Below are 15,576 nucleotides of genomic sequence, written 5' to 3'. Positions count from 1 at the left end.
TAGGCTTTACTTTCTACCCTGCCACTATAACTTCAGCCCTAAAAACATTGCATCTGACCTGCCAATGAACCCCAAGGACCCTTAGACCTAAAGTTGAACTCTGGTAATGTGTTGTCTCCCCCAAATTGAATGTAAACTCTTCAGAAGAGAGAATTTAGGGGGTGGCTAGGTGGCACAGTGAATAGAGCACCAGCCCTGGAGTCAGGAGGACCTGAATTCAAATCTGGCCTCAGACACTTAACACAAAAACTAGCAGTGTGACCTTGGGCAAGTCATTTAACCCCAATTGCCCTCCAAAAAGCAAAAAAAAAAAAGAGAGAGAATTTAGGAGGTACCCCTTTCCCATATATGGTCTCCACATGTGCACCTCACTAGCCCTGTATTTTAAATTTTAGTCCATTCTCCCTTTATGTGTACAAGGGGAGGTTATACACATGATTTGAGGGAAAATATTTTGTATCAACTGTTCTTTCTTCTTCTGTGTGTGTGTTTCTTAAAGGGAGAGAGAACTGTGTTAAAAATGACTTTTAAAAAAAGCCATTTGAGTCTATTGGCTGATTTAATAGTGGGAGCTTCTGAGTGACAATACTAAAAATCTCAACCTTTAATGTTACCTCCACAACCCTAAGTTGGAATAGCGGTTGCCCTCTGGGTCCCCAAGCTGCCAATGAAAGTATCAGTTGGTAAAGAGGCACCAGATGAGGGACTGCATATAAAATGAAGGGATTGGACTAGATAATCTCTTAGGTTCAGTTGTAAATCCTGTGATTATATGTTTAAGAAAAGGAAGAGAATCATTTCCATATTAAACATTTGAAATAAAATAAAAATATTCTGGAACTTAAAGGAATAAACTTTAGTCACCTGGTGTAATGGGAATGCAAATTTGGAAGATCTTCCCTGCCCCTAGGCTAAAGTGCACCTGAAGCCTGGGGAGGGAGGCTTGTTTTTCAGTAGATACTTTTTGATTGGCCAGTGGGTCAATAAGGTTGTTACATTCTCTGAGCCAGGAGAAGGCTATATAAGCCCTGATGTGAGCTTTGTTTTGGGGGCTTACTTTGAGAAGTGTTCTGTGATTTGATCTGTATTCTGGGAAGCCGAAACCCAGATGTTGACTGGGTATGGATGTAATGGTTGGACAGTTTGGAAATCTGTCTACTTGATCTGTTTCTGTCTTGATAATTCTGCCTGTATACTTTGAAGTTCGGGGCGCTGACCTTTTCCCCTGAACAAGGTAAACGATATATGTCTGACTGATTAAAGTAAGCTTGTTAACCCATTTTGAGTTGCTTTCCTTTATCAAAGCAGATCCAAGAACCTGTATGGGCAGCAAACCCTGAGGACATGCTTGGGGTGCTTGCTGCTACACCTGGGAAATGCATTTATTTGGAAAATCTGATCACTTGAAGAGGTTGGATAAACTGAGATATTAATCTATGTTTGATTATATCAGCAAGGTTATGGTAAAAGTGCTGGGCATATAGGCCATAATTAGTAAGTATATTATTGACCGAAAGCCTAATTAGTAATTATTGCTGTTTTTTGGCTATTCCAAACAAAACTTGTAGTGTTCCATATAGAGCCTGTTTTTCTGAACTAAATGGCTGTGTGAGTAGACAGTGGAGGTCCGATGAATATGAGAGATGTGGAGGTAGAGATAGGAAGGCATGGCAAAGGAGTGGATAAGTAGGATGAAGGAAAGAAGTTGGTAGGTTTAGATGTGAAAGACAATGCGTTGTTCTGGACACATTGAGTTTGAGATGCCTTTGGTACATCAAGTCATGCTGAGTCAAGAAGGATATTTTAAGTGCCTACTATGTGCCAGGGATTATGTAAAATAATGAAAACATCAGATCTGAAATGTCTAATAGGCAGCTGATGATACAGAAAAGGAGCTCAGGAGAGAGAATGGATGCAAGATTTAAAAGTAATCTTCTTCCAGATTACAAATGTCAAGCCTTGCCAAATTTTTTAGCTAGGCTTGACTCACTCTAATCTTGGGCATTTGATTCCATTCTTTCATTCCATGTGTTGCTGTATGACTTAGAAGAAACTAAAAGCCCTGAATGGGGAGTTTCATGGGAAGTGAATCTGGAGCCTTTTTCAGTGTTTTCTCAATATAGCTGTTAGATTTCCAATAATAAAGTCACTGAATAGTGAACATCATAACCCAACTTTTCTCTTTTCTCCTTATTCTAGCTAGAAGCTCTCTCCAGAAATGCATCTGTCCTGTCCATGATTTTTGTTTCAGTCTGCAAGCCAGATGAGTCATGCAATCACAGGACCCTGAGAGAGTAGGGACCTCCAAGGCCATCTCCTTCAGCCCATACCTGAATAGGAATCCTCTCTACAGCATTCAGGTTGTGGCAGGTAATTCAGCCTTCATTTGAGACCTTCACTGAAGAGGATCCCATTACCATTTGAAAATTTCCTATGATACAGTCACAAAAATATGAATCATTCAGGCACACAATAAACATTTATTGAGTGTTTACTATGTGTCAAGCACTGTGCTAGGTGCTGAACTACAAGGGGAAAGAAGGTTTTTCTTCCTTTCTCCTTTTAGGAAACTACTTATCAAAGCTATAATAGATGTCTGAGGGAAAGTTGAGAAAACTTTCTTCCACGTAGCAGTTTATATTCAGTACAAAGGCCAGATCTTGATTCTTGCAACCAGTATCCTCCCTCAACCCTGAAAATTCACATAAGCAAGATCACCTAGTTCCAAGAACATGTGATTAGGATTTCTCTGCCTCAGTTTCTAGGGAACAGACATTCTTACCTCTGCAGTCTTTGAAGGACCTTTTTTCACTGTCTGGAGAAGCAATATGAACCCAGATCAACAAGTCTTATTGGATTTTCTCCTTTCTCATTATAGGCATCTTTGGTGTTTTTTCTTGTAATGTCTTCTCCAGAGGGGGGAAGAATGACCTTGACCTGCATAAACTTTGAGCATTTGAAGTTTTTGTGGGATCTCCTTTTAGTACTAACCCTAATCTCAAACCATGGAAATTTGTTTGTTTGTTTTTTTTTGCCTCAGGAGACGAGCAGAAAAAACTCCAAATCCCAGGTACAGTCCAATTCGTTCCTCTTCTAGAAAAGATGTTACATTCCCACCAGAAATGTCTTTTGTTTCATCAGAAACATACTGATTTCATTGTTCATTGGTCTGACATTGTATGGGTATTTCTACATTTTTATGTTCTTTCTAAAAATAGTTTTGCTATCTAATTTACTTAATGTAACTCCAATAGTTTCAAAATGGTTGGCATTTTAAAAGTAACTTTTTAAGAATTTATATGCCCAACCCACTTTACTCCTCCACCATTATTATCTTTGGAATTAAAGGTAGAAAGCCTTAAAATGTAAAGGAAAACCTTAATAAATCTTCCTCAGGTGACCATTATGGCTGCCTAAACAGAATAGTAATTCTTAAGTGAAAAGAAAATGTAGAATGTGGTGAAGAAGGATGCTTATCCACTGAGAAATAGTATATTTTGGCATAACAAAATCATGCAAATTATTAGGGCTGAAAATAAGACTTTATTCAAAAATCTATTCCAATGAGGAATTTCAAATGCATTTTTAAGATTATGAAAGATTCTTTGACAAATGCCCCCATTAACAAAACTCTGTTCAATGACCCTTTAACTATTAACTTTAAGCAAAGCCTACCACAGGGAGAGTTATGTGATCAATGGTTGTTTCGTTCTAACTGAGTTGAAAGGTCTTTTTTAATCAACAAAAATAACTGGGACACAATTTTCTCCCAGAATCAAGCCAGAATACTTCTGTTGATATTTCTATTTTTGTGAAATACTTCTTTGGACTTAAAAAGAAAATACTAATTTTATGGCCCTTTTTTTTCCTTAAGAAAAACAGTCCTCCCTTTTTCATAGGAAAAGAATCTAATCCAGGGGTGGGGAACCTGTGGCCTTCTAGGTTCTTAGGTGCAGCCTTGTGACTGAGTCCAAGTTTTACAGAACAAATCCTTTTATTAAGGGGGTTCCCCACCCTTGACTAGTCTTTTCACTGCTTTCCAGGCATAGTTGGTAAATTTCCAGTAATAAAGTTTTTCAGTGAACTTCCTACTCTAACTTTTCGTTTTTTTTCCCTGTGCTGACAAGATGCCTCCCCAAGAAAATCATCCATCCTACCCATGTTTTTTTTCAGCCTACAAACTACCAAGATTCAGGCAATCATAGAATCCCTAAACACCTTCAAGGCCATCTGGTCCAGCCCATACCTGATAAAGAATCCCTCTACATCATACAGTAAGAAGTCTTTCATACTTCATCGGAGATCTCCAGTGAGAAGGATTCCACTGTACTCTGAGGCAACCTATTGCATTTTTAAACAGTTGTAATTATTAGGATGAAGTCTTTTCCCTTCATTAAGTCTGCATGGTTTCTCTGAAATGACTATTCTTTGTTCTTAGCTCTATTGCCTTAGGTCAAGTAAAACAAATCTCATCCCTTATGTTTTCTTCAGTCCATCTTCAGATGGCCCAGTCTCAAGGCCCTTCACCATCCTTACTGCACTTCTCTGGGCATTCTCTAGGTTATAATTGTGCTCCATTAAAATTGTCACAAAAAGGGGACGAGAGTGCATGCGCGCGCGTGCGTCCTGCAGTGCAGTCCTGTGTCCACCTGTTCCTCCTCTGCCTCTTCTGCGGTGACATTGAGCCGCGAGCGAACGAGCGAAAACCCCGAGCCCCGCTGCCGCCGCCATGTTCCACATGATCATCAACCAGGCCAAGAAGCACCTGAGCTTGACCCCCCTGTTCCTGTTCATCGGCGCGGGGGGCACCGGGGCCATGCTCTACGTCATGTGGCCGGCGCTCTTCAATCCCGACGTCAGCTGGGACAGAAAGAACAACCCCGAGCCCTGGAACAAGATGAGCCCCACTGACCAGTACAAGTTCTACTCAGTGAATGTGGATTATAGCAAACTGAAGAAGGAAGGCCCAGACTTCTAAGTGAAAGTGATGCTTTTTCAGCTGCTGAGAATGAAGGTCTTCCACAAGCCATCCGCACAATTCTCCATACACTTAGGGAATGCTTGATTTTTCCCTCATGTTGCATGAAATCATGTTGACTTTAACAGATGAATAAAGATGTGAAGCTTGAAAAAAAAATTGGCACAAAGAACTGAAAAGAAGGCTCCAGGGGCAGCCAAGTGACACCGTGAGTAAAGTGCCGGCCCTGGAGTCAGGAGGACCCAAGTTTGGTTCCTGTCTGAGACACTTAACACCCACACAGAAAAACTAGTCATGTAACCTTGGGCAAGTTACTTAACCCCACTTGCCCCCCCCCCAAAAAAAAGAAGGCTCCAGATATTATTTGACCAGAGCAGAGTACAGTGGACCTGTCACTAGTGGACATGTGGCCTCTTTTAGTGAAACCTGTGATGCTTTTGGCTTCCATGTTGCACTGTTGACCCATAATAACTTTGAAGACTACTAAACCCCTTATGTATTTTTCATATGAACTAGTATCTGACCTCACCCCCTCCCCATTTTATAATTGTGCAGTTGATTTCTTGAACCCAAGTCCACAAGCTGATGATAACCATGACCTTGGAGAAATGGCAAGGTCAGAATCATAACACTCTTAGAATAATGACTCAGAGTAACCAGTCAGTGAAATTCTACTCACAAAAATGTGTGTGTAAGGCACATAGCAGGTATAAATTTAGGCTGACCTAGAGGAGGAATTTCTGAATATATATTGCCATTTTAAGTACACACTGCTTTTCCTTGGTCATCTCTAAGTAAAAAAGTTGACAAAGCATGACCTTGCCTTTTTTTTTTTTTACATTTATGAGAGAAGATAAGCACAAGGGTTTGGGCAGTGTGACTATGTTTGAGGAATTTCATTTGTTTGAGGTAATTTCTAGTGAAAGCTTTACTGATTTCTTGAAAAATAGCTTGTGAAGAGAGCTGGAGCTCAACAAATCCAAGGTAATGAAAGAATGACAGAGAGGCGACAAAGGTGCGCATAAAAATGATTAAAAACATTTACTGGCTATTTCTTCTAATAGGTCAGTGACTGACAGGACATCCATAACCTCGGAAACTCTGAACAGAAGGCTTAGTATGTAGATAAATGGCTTCAGTAAGAAGTAGATCTATTTAAATGAGGAAAGAAATATAACCTATCCCCCCCCGCACCACACACACACACACATATACCAAGCCCTAAGAAGAAGCATTTTTGTAAAAATCTCCATTCTACCTTCAAGCAACCCAGAGAGATAAATCTTTCCTTGTTCAAAGGAAAATAGAAAAAGCACATGACCACTCTGGGCCTCCTCTCTAAAGTGAGGGGGAAGGTCTAGACAACCTCTAAGGTCCCTTCCAGTTCTAAAGCCATGATCCTCTAATCCCATTACGGAAGTAGGAAGACCAGGGTTCTAGTAATTTACTATTTAGTAAGGACTTACTATGTGCCAGGCACTGTTAAGCACTTGGGATACAAAGACAAAAAAGACAGTCACTGTTGTCTCAAGAAGCTTACATTCTATCAGAGGAAGTAACATATATACACATATGCATGTGTATATATAATCATCATCCTCAAAATGTGGCACAAAGAACTGAAAAGAAGGTTCCATACACAGTCTGACCAGAGCATAGTCTAATGTGTCTGTTACCAGTGGACACATGACCTCCCTCAAAGAAACATACATATACGTATGTGTGTATGTATATATGTATTTGTATATGTACACATATGTATTGTGTGTTCATGTGTATGTGGACATATGAAGTATATACATAAACTACATACATGTACTTGCTGACCATTCTAATAGGTCACTAACCGATAAGACATCTATCACTTTGTAACTCGGAAAAAGGCTTAGCATGTAGATGAATGGCATATATGTGTATATATGCACACAAAATAGATACAAGGCAATTTTTAAGGGCAGCACCAGGAACTGGGATTAGGACCAAGAAAGCCCTCACATAGAGTGGCACTTGCACTGAGCTTTGATGGGAACTAAGGATTCTAAGCAGCTGTTACTAACTGGGTTAATCTTACCCCCGTCTCATGACCTATCCATTTTCTCATGGGGATAACATGATTCCTGCCTTCATGGAAGTGTATGGATAAGATTATGTATATTAAAGCACTTTGAAACAAAGTTTAAAAGTGTGTCACATCAATAGCCTTTTAGTTTTTACTTCATAGAAAAAGGTTAAATTATTGTTCCATGTCAAAAAAAAAATAGATTTGGAAGCTAAAAACTTTGATCAATGTTTCCCAAAATTGTGCACTACAAAAAAAAAAGACTTTTTTTTTGAAAAATCAAATCAGCAGTAACTTGAAAATAAAGCTCCCTGAGTCATTGTGATGGCCAAAAAGAAAGATCTGCTGTTGTCAGGAAGTCAAGAAAAGTTAGAAACAATATGCTGTTGTCCAAGAAGGGACCCTAGATTATTTCATGCATGTGTTTGTAGTACCCATATGAGCAACTTTTCACTGAAAATAGGATGATATAATCCCACCTGAAAAGTCAACAATCGTCCCTCAAAGAATTTTTGGAAGTTCCATTTCTGTTTCCTCCCTGGAGAGTGTCATCCTTTTGAAAACAAACTAAACCAAAGTGATGAGAAAACAAGAATAAAAATTAAAATGTAAATAATGGCATTAATAAATCTTCCCTGGATGAACACTGTGCCTTCTGGGACATAATGGCAATTTTCAAATAAAAAAAATGGCAGTGTTCATCTGCTGAGAAACAGTATATTTTGGAAAATGATATTCCAATGCCATACAGCAGAAATAGATCATAGTATTCATGTCACCAGAGAGTGGTGCAATCCATTATCTCTTTTGCCTATTTGGTGAAAGCAATCTCTATGCCACCTAGTGTTTATTGGGATTCATTGACAAATGATGTACCACAAGAGGGGAGACTGCCACTTATGATTTGTTCTTTTAACTAATCCAAACTACTAACCTGGGTAACTGATCAAATATGCTCATTGGAGATGCATGAACTGACTAATGTAGGGAAGGAAACAAGTGAACTATTTGGGAATTTAAACCAATATTAATATTGTGAATTTATTTCCCCAAACCACAAAAAACTCGTTATTTGATGCTCAGGTCTGTTAGAATGCTCTTCCTGTCAGATTATCTGGTATTCGCTTACCTGTTTATATATTGTGTTCCCAAACAGAATGTAAACTTTTTGAGGAAATGAGACTGTTTTCTTCCTTATATCCTAGTCCTCATCACATTGGAGATACCTAATATATGCTTATTGAATCAAATATAACAAAATGGACAATGAGGTGATTTCAAAAAATCATATAGTATATGTAGCTGGTGCATTTTAATGGCACTTGGACATTTCCCCCCAACATATCTAATGGTATAAAGGAAGGCAGCTAAAAAAATACCATGACATATCATCAAATAGGAAATGGAAAATAACAAGAATCATTGGAAGAAGCCTATATGCCTTTATTGGTGAGATTCCAGAAAGAAAAAATAGACACATATCTTTGTTGAACCAAGCCAATGTTGAGAAGTATTTTTCTTTTCTTTTGAAAAATTATTGTTGCCTTTAGTTTTTTCACATATCAGTAATTTTTAAAAACTATGTCTTCAATAAACAAAAATCTATTTTTTTCTCCTATCCACCCATTCATTGGGAAAAGGAAAATATTGCAACAAATATGCAATCAAGCAAAACAAATGTTTAAATTGAACTTGTGCAAAAAATGTCTTAATCTTTACCCTGAATCCCTCACTTCTCTCTCAGGAGGTAGTTAGCATGTTTCTCCTTGGGTCCTCTGGAATCCTGTTGGTCACTGTGTTAATAAGAGTACTTAAGTCTTTCAAAGTTTTCTGTCTTCACAATGTTGCAGTTATTGCATAAATTATCCTAATTCTGCTCACTTCACTCTGCATCAGTTCATAGTGATCTCTCAGTTTTCCCTGGTCTCTCTGAAACTGTCCCTCTCATCACTTTTTACTGCACAGCAATACACAGTTATCCCCTCCACATCACAACTTTCCCCTTTGTAGCTTTGATATGTCTCAGTTTGGCATAAATTCACTGGGAATTTTGGGAGAGTTTTGTGGAAGCTATAGATGACATGCAAAGGCTAGCAGATGTCACAGAGTCTATGACCAAATAACCCAAATTTTCCAATAATGTATTGTAAACATCCCTTAAAAGAAAAAGTTCAGACTTCTTCTCTGGTATGGAGGGAGGACCAAAAAAGTTTTAGGCAGACTTTCCCGGCCATAGGGCACTGCGCTCCTAGCCCATGCAATGTGCAAGGTCTAACTGTATTTCACGAAATTTGCCAACCATAATATGCCCGGTAATCTCTCTGAGAGCCATCTCCTTCGTTTCCAGTCCTTTGCCTCATATCAGCAATTCCACAATACATTCCACCTTCCATACACCTAAGCCTTATTACAAACAAAACAGCGAATCAAAAGCAACTTATGAAGTGACTCCAAGGCCCTCAGGCTGCAACCTACAAGTCCTTCTTGACTCCTCACTACTGGGTCATCTCCAGTCGTCCTGAGGAGTATCTGGCCACTGGACCCTGATGGCTCTGGAGGAAAAAGTGGGGCTGGTAACCTTGCGCAGCTTCCCTCACGTACATCAATGTCAACTGCAAGTCATGTCCTCATTCCCCGATGTCATGGTCCTCTTCGAGAACAAGGACAACACAACAACCTCCCATTCCCCCTTATCTAGCTGCCAAGCTGTCCATCTCACCTTTGCAGCATCTCTCCTCTGACTCTATCACCCATCATTCTGGTATAGGCTTGGTCACCTTACCCCTGGGTTACTGCCATATCCTGCTAGCGAGTTTACCTGTTGCAAGTCTCTCCCCGCTCCAGTATAAATAATCTCCATTCAGTGACCAAAGGGATTTTTCCAAAGTGTAAGCCTGACTGTGACACCCCCCCCACTCCCAGTCACTAAACTCCAGCGGCCCCCTATGGCTCCATGGTTAAATACTAAGCCCTCTATGCAAAGCCCTTAACAACCTCCCCTTCTCCCCAATCCAGTCTTCTCACACCTTACTGTTCATTACGTAAGCTTCAATCCAGGGACTCTTAGTGTTCCACGAATGTGAAACTCTCTCTCGACCCCTGGCATTTTCTCTGGCTGTTCTCCATGCTTGGAACACTCTCCCTCGTCACCTTCACCTATTGGCTTCCTTTAAGCACCACCTAAAACTCCATTTTCTACAGGAAGCCTTTCCCAAGTCCTCAGTCATAGTGCCTTCCCTCTCATTTTTATTTATTTCTCTTGATTTTTGTCCATATTGTTTGCTTACTGTCTCCCCCATTGGAGGGTGAGCTACCTGAAGGCAGGGCTTTCCTTTGCTTCTTTTTGTATCCCCAGGGCTTAGCACAGTGACTGGCACATAGTAGGTGATTTATTGACAGCATAGGCAAATTAGGCTCTTGGACTTTCTTCTCCACCAAGAAGAGGGAAGCATGTTTCATGCAGCACCTAAACAATGCTTGGCACACCGTAGGCCCTTAATAAATGCCAACCGATTGATTGATTTGTTCTTCCAGACCAAGATTGATCATTATGATTAGTCTGAGTTTAGTTTCCTTTTAGCATTGTTTTTGTTTATGCTGTACCACTGTGTCTATTATTCTCTTGATTGGGTTGGCTTTCTTGCACTGAAGTTCATGCAAGTCTTCTGAACTCCTCCTGTTTGTCTTTTCTTATGGTGTGATAATATTTCATTAACTTCATATACCTCAATGTGTTCAACCATTCCTCCCCCTTTGCTTCTGGTTTTCACTGCTATAAAAAGTGTTGCTGAAAATATTTTGATGCCTATGAGACCTTCTGTCTTGGGTTTTTCCATATGGAAGCTTTCAGAAATCAAACATTTAGCTTCTTCTAACAGAATTTAATATGAACACAACTTGTAAATTTTCAAAGTCAATCTCACCTCCAAGTTGTGTCTCTTGTTACTGAATAATTTGCTACTCTCTAATGACTAGATCAGCAGATTTTTTTCTTAAAGTGATTAATGAGAAATCAGTATTTCCCCCACCCATGCAAATGTATTAGGATGATGGTATCTCTAATTGCAATTTTATTGCTATTTTCTAGTGTATTTTTTCCTCATCTTATAAGAAAAGCATGAATCTTGAGAGAAGCTAAATTGGTATGATCTGTGTCCTCTATAAATAGTTACCCAGTGGCAATGTCTTAAAATGTTTGCTTTTTAGTACTTAAAAAGTTTTCCTTTCCTATTATATCACAAACTACTCTGTGTCTATATTAATAAAAGAGACCACCTAATTCTTTACATAATAGTAGCAGTTGAGTGGTTCTGTGGAGACAATGTTAGACTTGAAGCCAGTAAGACCTGAATTCAAATATACTTTCTAGTTTTGTGGCTCTGGACAAGTCACTTAATTTCAGTTGACCAAAGGAAATCAGTTTCCTCATCTGTGAAATGCAGATAATCATAGTACCCACTCCCCAGGGTTGTTGAGAAGATCCAATGAAATTAACATATATAAAGCTCTCTGTGGATGTTAAAGTGCTATATAAATGCTAACAAAGGTAGACTACATATAATAATTTCCAATATAAAATAATCATAAATCATTTACACTGGGCTTTAACAGTAATAACTAACATTTCTACAATGCTTTAAGATTTGCAAAGTGAATTACATATATATATATTAAGTCATTTGGTCCTCTCCACAACTCTGTGAGGTATGTGCTATGGTTATTATTGTTCCCATTTTACAAATGGGGAAACTCAGACTTGTCCATGGTCACACAGCTAGTAAGTAGCAATGGTGGAATTCAAATCTAGGCCTTCCTGAGTCTAAGTCCAGTGCTCTGTCTAGTATACCATGCTGCCTTTAGAATTGCACAGTGGATAGAATGCCAGGCCTTCTCACTGGAGGACCTGAGTTCAAATCTGGCCTCAGACAATCAATAGCTGTGTGACCCTAGGCAAGTTAACTTAACCCTACTTGCCTCAGTTTCCTCATCTGTAAAATGATCTGGAGAAGGAAATGTCAAACCACTCCAATATCTTTGCCAAGGAAACCCCAAATGAGGTCACAAAGAGTTGGACAAGCCTAAAAATGACTGAACAAAAAGACATACCCTCCTTAAAAATTTAAAACTACATTTAACAACTGTTAATCAAATTTCACTATGATTATCACTTTCTAGGGAATTTTTTTGTTTCTTCTATTTTCAGTTTGGTCTAGATGTCCAAGTTACAGTTCATGGACTAATTATACATAACCCATTTAGTCCTTCCAGTGACATCTATCTGAGCTATTTGGCCAATAACAACAAAAAATCCAACCAATTAACTGACTACCAGAAAATACTAGGTCAGTAGGGCCTATCCATTACCTGTCCCCTGCAACTGTTGTGTAACTGACTGCTGTGAGACACTATGCTAGCAATCTTGGGTAATTATAATTGAAGTAGTAATTGTAGTGCAGTAGTAGTAGTAATTATAATTGTAGTAATTATAATTGAAACTTAATGGAATTAATTTTTTGATTGGAACTGCAGTTTCACTAGTGTGGAGAAATCTTCAGGGTGGAAAATACTTCAACCAGTGAAGACTGGCCACTGGCCTTAATTGTTTGGTGGCATTGAGTTTAAGTGACTTGACTGTGTTTGTACACCCACCCAGTATGTTGGAGACAGAGCCTCAATCCAGATTTTCCTGACTAAGCACTTTATTCACAACACAATGTTGCCTCTCTTCAAGACAAAGAAGTGAAAAATGTGTTGGTTAAGGTGGTTTCTGGGTTTTTTGTGTTCTCCTTGCCGTGACAACTGCTTTACATCAACTAAACTTTAGGATTATTGATTACCGTGGTCCACATCTTTGCCTTCTTCTATTTCCCAATTTGGGGCATTGAAAGATTGTGTCATTTACAATCTGTGTGCAGCATCTTCTCATTATTATTCCCTCTAATTTGATGTCAGACATTTCCTTCTCCAGTGAATTTTACAGATAAGGAAACCAAGGCAAACAGGGGTAAGTGACTTGCCCAGGGTCACAAAACTAGTAAGTGTCTGAGGACAGATTTGAACTAATGAAGATGAGTCTTCTTGACTCCAGGCCCAGCGCTCTGTACACTAAGACGACACCTAGCAGCTCAGTTCATGGAATTTAAAGGGAAGACAGTTTCATGGGACTGACATGAGCTAAAAGTGAGGGGTTTGGATAACTAAAAAAAGACAGGGAAGGGTAGCAACTGTGCCTTCAGCTCTTATATCCACAGGTAGCCAGGAATGGTGCAACATAGCTATGTATTGATGGTACATCCTGCAGCTGGGAAACCTGGCAAAATGTTTAGAGATGGAGGCATTCAAGACAAGGAAGGTAAGACCAACAAGGACTAAGGGCAGAACAGCAGGACCAAAGAGAATGGCTGTGTGATGGCCAGTGTCATACCTCACACAGTTGAGGCATGATTGGAGGGGGAGGGTGGGATCTTCTTAGTGTTTTGTTTTTGCTGTGATTTCATGTTTTGTTCTGGTGTCAGCAGGGTTACATTGTGGGGGGAACAAAGAATCTAAATAAAATTATTTGGAAGAAGACCTCACTGATATACTTGGTGTCTCCTTCTCAGAGCTGGGGGTTTGGCCACAGCTATATTTTCACTATACTTTTCCCCATCTTCCCCTGTGCCCACCTTTCCATTGAAATAAACAGTTGGTAAAGTGTATATTGATTTGGTGTGGAGGATCTTGTTAATTTTTAGAATTTCTCTATATTTTGCCTCCCCTGTAGCATATTGGTCTGTAAAATGCTATTATGTTTCTTGCTAATAGTCATCATGAACATGGCAAGAAGAGATGGCCAAGGGTCCCAGGAAATGAGGCATTGCCCTTGGACACACAACAATATCAAGGGCTTTGACAATTTCTTTGTTTTCCTTTCTGTTGAGAACCTGGGAGTCCTCCTTCTATCTGGCAGCAACTTCATTCTGTATTCCAGCTGCATGTGTCCGAGCCCACTGGTGTGGATCATGAAGTTGGAAGCAACCTCAGAGATTAGATAACCCAGATGAGGCCCAGAGGGGTTATGGGACTTATCTAAGGTCTCGCAGAGAGTAAGTAGGAAGCTGAGATTCAAAGCTAGGTCTGCTCACTCCAAATCTAGCCTTTTACCCACTCTTCCAAGCCTTCACATGGAAGCATCTTTCCCTCTCCCATCCTTTTCAGTTCTCTTTTATGTACTGTCTTCCCCTGTTAGACTGTAAGCTCCTTGAGGGCAGGGACTTTGTGCCTCCATTGCTTAGTGCAGTGCCTGGTACACAGTAAGTACTTAATAAATGCTTGCTGCCTGCCTTTCTGCCTTCTCCCAACAGTATGTTGATTCACTGGTCACCGAACAAAGGCTTTTCATTTAGAGTTCCAATAATTAAGTTAGTATACATAGACTATCTTAAAACTGTGTGATTCTTAGCACCTATATCCTCCCTTTCCACTTCTTCATGGATATTGCTGAGGAAATTGAATGATTAAAGGCCATATTTTATCTTTCTTTGCTTCATGGCTTACCATGGCCAAAGAATTTACCACCTAATGGCCAACCAACTGATGAGAACTCTTTCCAAAATTATCTGGTTTGGTCCTCAGACAGAAGACCAGTCTGTTCTAGATAACCTGAAAGCCTTTTCAACATGATAGAACCTGTGAGAGTCTGTCTTCTACTGCTTTTTGAGAACACAGGTCCATGACCTGAAGAGACATTGAAGTAAGACCCTGTGGAGGCAGACCAGTCTTAAACTGGTAGAAACAGAGTGAATTGTGGAGCTGGGGTGGGAGGGGCAGGGGGGAGAGAACTGTGCAGAGAAATGTTAAAGGTGGCTAAATTTAATTATGAGTAAAAGAAACATTCTTGGTGAAAATATCTTTCATTGCAATTCAACACTTTTGACCTTATGTTTCTACTTTTAAAATATTAAATAGATTTCATACATTTCTACAAATATATTCTCCTTCCTATGGCTGGAGTGAGGTAGAGAAGGGAAAGGAAGCTTGTTTGGCAAGGTCCCAGAAAGACACTTGAAAAAAACTGATGCAAATTTGGAGGAGTGGATTATAATTCACAAGTAGTAGCCCAGACTATTCATCCTCTTTGACTCAGGACACAACTGTCAGGCAAAGGAAGTTATAAATTCCCCTTAAAGTTAACATTTGCTTTTAATTAATACTGATGGGTCACACCAGCCATATGGGTAGCTGGTATGGTTCAGATTTGGGTCTTAGAGATGGATCATAAAGGTTATGAATAAAGGACAGTTTCTAGGCAGAATAGCTAACATGTACAGACTAGCTGGGTAGTTGGTGTTTTATGGCATCTGCTCTCTAGTTTTGACTTTGGTTTGTGATACTACTACTATAACTAGTTCATCTTCTTGTCCTATCACTATTACTACTGCTATCACTATGCTATCACTACTACCACCATTACCATCACCACCACCATCACCATCATCACCACCACCACCATTACCACCACCACCACCACCACCACCACCACCACCACCACCACCACCAC

General features: G+C 39.6%; 1 pseudogene; it reads left to right on the top strand.

Annotated features, from left to right (window-relative positions):
• Nucleotides 1-4,608: 4,608 nt before the first annotated feature.
• On the top strand, nt 4,609-5,137 carry LOC138159759 (cytochrome c oxidase subunit NDUFA4 pseudogene; annotated as a pseudogene).
• Nucleotides 5,138-15,576: the final 10,439 nt, after the last annotated feature.

Source organism: Petaurus breviceps, unplaced genomic scaffold (assembly GCF_028583685.1).
Source record: "Petaurus breviceps papuanus isolate PSGF00001 unplaced genomic scaffold, PetGlider_PUasm1.0 178, whole genome shotgun sequence".
Lineage (NCBI taxonomy): Eukaryota > Metazoa > Chordata > Mammalia > Diprotodontia > Petauridae > Petaurus > Petaurus breviceps.
The sequence above is the reverse complement of the archived record's forward strand: the minus strand, read 5'-3'. Positions and strand labels throughout refer to the sequence as shown.